A 3,224-nucleotide genomic window follows, 5' to 3' on the forward strand; every position below is an offset into this window, starting at 1 on the left:
GATGTTGTGGCTGTTTTCCTGAATTTTCAGGCCTACGGCCCTGATGCAGTGTCTCACCGGGATGGGCAGCCCCCCGCAAGCGTATAGCTGAATTTGTGGGTTTTCGGTGGTTGCTTCCTTTATCTGTCCTTTCCTGGTTGACCGATAAAGGAGCGGCTCTGATTTTGTGGGGAGCAGCTTAAGCCTTTCGGTTCCACGTACCCTTCCACCGCGTTTATTGCCTGCTGCAGTGTATCCTGCACGTGCCCGTCGCTGCCGCCAGCCACCCAGAGTGGGAAGTCGTCAGCATACAGGCTGTAATTTAGAGATTTTGAGATTTTGTTGTGTTCGTCCGTTTTTTTATCGTTCCCCATCTCAGAGTTTGCAAGATGTCGATTGATTACCAGCTCGCCTTTACTCTCTCATTGCTTACAATTGTAATTTTGTCCGTGTAATTTCTTTTTATTTTTTTTTTCAAGAGAAACTGAAAAAGGGCCGGTTAAACCTATATAGATGTTTTGAAGTTTACTGTGCAGGGGAACTCAAGAAATTCGCCTGTGAAATTCCCCTGGTGGCTCTTCAATAGAACATCAAGTGCGTCCGGAGGGCTCGTCATTTGGCGCCTCATAGCGCCGAGCTTCACGTTCAAAGGATCGCATGAATGCGGTGATGGTGAGACAGAGCTTGTCTACTGGTCGCTGATGGCGGGCGTTGCCACCGTCTGACGAATGTGTATGTTCGTGCTCAAACGACAGTAGCTTTCAGCGGAAACGCAGGGAGCGTTTGGCTTCGGGCAGCTGCAAGAGTCAGTTGTCGCCCTGAATCAAGGTGGTGGATGCGATGGTGAAGTTCGAAGCTCTCTGCGCGAAGAACTTCAGATTTCACCCATGACGCAATCAGGTCGTCCCTCTTCGGAGACGCATCCCTGCCGGGAGTGGAAACTCCTAGCCCAGGGGCGTTACATGCTGGCTTTGTTTTTTGTTTTTAGTTTTTATTCCTTTTCTCTGAGTTTTTCCGCTGGGTGGTGTGTGAACTAGGAGCCTGGACGGTTCCTAGTTCACACACCACCCAGAACAATCAAAAAATCACAACAGTCAAAAAAAAATTGCATTTATTTTTGAAGAGCCACTGATATCAAGGCTGGGACTGGTCAGTTCAGAAACTAGCCTTACGACGCAAGGTTTTTGGGGTATTTAGGGCCCGTCCTGAGATGTTGACTACAACAGTTTCTTGACTGGGGCACCTCTTGAGAGCACTCAGTCATCGAGTATTCCTGACGTCTTATTCAGAGATGTGTCTTGTTTCTGGCCCAAAGGCCACAGGCCACGGGTTTTGGTAACGGGGTTTCTACCAACGTTTAAAAGCTGGAATTGTGCCAGAATTTAGATACACCCGGAGAGGTGAGGGAAGTGTCAGGGATTTCGTCCAATGGTTGGCTAGGTTAGTGAAAATGTGTGTTGTGAGCGGCACATTGCCACGCAACGAAGCGGGAAGGTGTGGTTTAGATGGACTTCGCGCTGCGTATCAGTTGACCGAGTGATAACGGTGTAATGCAAGCCAACACCCGATTCGCCGGATTTAATGGGAACAGCCTAACTGCCGCTGCAACCCCATCCTCTGCATTTTCTTTTTTTTTTTTTGTAATGGTCAGGAAATTCAGTAGAAATATTAATGAGAAACCCGGAAAAATGATAGATTTTGATATACATAGTTTAATGTACACCCTCTCGTGTCATGCAGGCATAATATGTCGAAAATCTGGGTATACCTTGGCCCAGAAAGGTTACAGCAGCCATCCGTCTTTCTACACCGAGAACTTCTGCACTCACATTGCGTTGCCAGCGGCACCCCAAGTTAGTTATAGAGGCCTCAGAGGTTTTTCCTTTGTCGATGCCGTATATAACACCCGGAGTCCAATTTTTTGTTACGGCTCCTTAAGCCTGACATTTTTTAAATTTTATGGTTGCAGTTCAAGATACATTTTCCTTGCAGCTTGAAGAATTCAGGGACAAGTGACGGGACCCAAACATCAATATAAACGATGTTCGCTGGAGGTTGAATACTTATTCGGTAGTTCCCGTCAGCGAAATGAGTTCCCGCTCGTTCCTTTTTGGAGACGTAAATGTCAGTGCGCGTGAAATCTAAAATTTTGAAACGGGCGGTAAGCCTCACTATCAGAATGCGGCGTGTCAACGTAGCCGAGGTAGTTAGATGACCGACACAATGCACCTGCGCTTGTCGCTTCTACGAAATACCACCCAGCCCATCCAACGTGGGCGTGCATGGGATCCGCGGGCGTATCGTCAGGGTCGGTGTTATTGCAATTGCTTTCCTCAATTAAGGGGTTCAATTGAACGTGGGCATTGTTTGAGGTTCGTTTACCCGAGTGAACGGTGTAGGTGCAGTTTTTTTTTTGTTTTTCAGTAATCTTCGAAAACGATTTTGTCGAGGCGAGAACACTGAAGGGGTTACAGATAGTAATGCAAAACTATCGATAGTACTATCAATAGTATTGATAGTCACCAGAAATCTGACTATCGATAGTAAAAAAACTATCGATAGTACTATCGATAGTCGACTATAGAAAAACTATCGATAGTACTGTCGACGGTTTACTATCGATAGTTTTGCGACACTTGTAGTTTTTGTCGCTCCCCCTTCTCTTTTTCTCGCTTAATTTTTTTTTTTTTTCAAATGGGACAACAATTAGCTTAAGCACTTACCCTCCCAACTTTTGTTCAGCTTTCAGTAATGCCGATGACGAGAATTTGGGCGAAGAGAGGAGGAAGGAAGGAGAGCGGCGGTGCAGCAACTGTGTTCGCTCTAGTGGTGCAAAACTATCGATAGTACGGATAGTCGCCATAAATGTTACTACCGATAGTAATAAAACTATCAATATTGTTGCAGAACTATCGTGAGTCGACTATCGAATAACTATCAATAGTACTATCGATAGTCGACTGTTGAAAAACTATCGGCAGTGCTATCGATAGTCGAGTATCGATTGGTCTCCGACAGTATCGATAGCTTTGGAAAAGCTATCGATAGTATCAATAGTCGATTTATCGATAGTTTTTCATCACTAGTTATAGACCTCAACAGTCGACTTATCGGGGCATCTAAAAGGCTGCTCGCTGCCGCTTTAAGAAGTTCACTTTGGCTTGGCTTGAAGCGAAGCTCACCGACCGTTGTCGTTGAGCCGGAACAAAATTCCAAATCCCGACCGTTCGATGCTGCATTGCCAA

Source organism: Ixodes scapularis, unplaced genomic scaffold, assembly GCF_016920785.2.
Source record: "Ixodes scapularis isolate PalLabHiFi unplaced genomic scaffold, ASM1692078v2 PGA_scaffold5__190_contigs__length_132052651, whole genome shotgun sequence".
Taxonomy (NCBI): Eukaryota; Metazoa; Arthropoda; class Arachnida; order Ixodida; family Ixodidae; genus Ixodes; species Ixodes scapularis.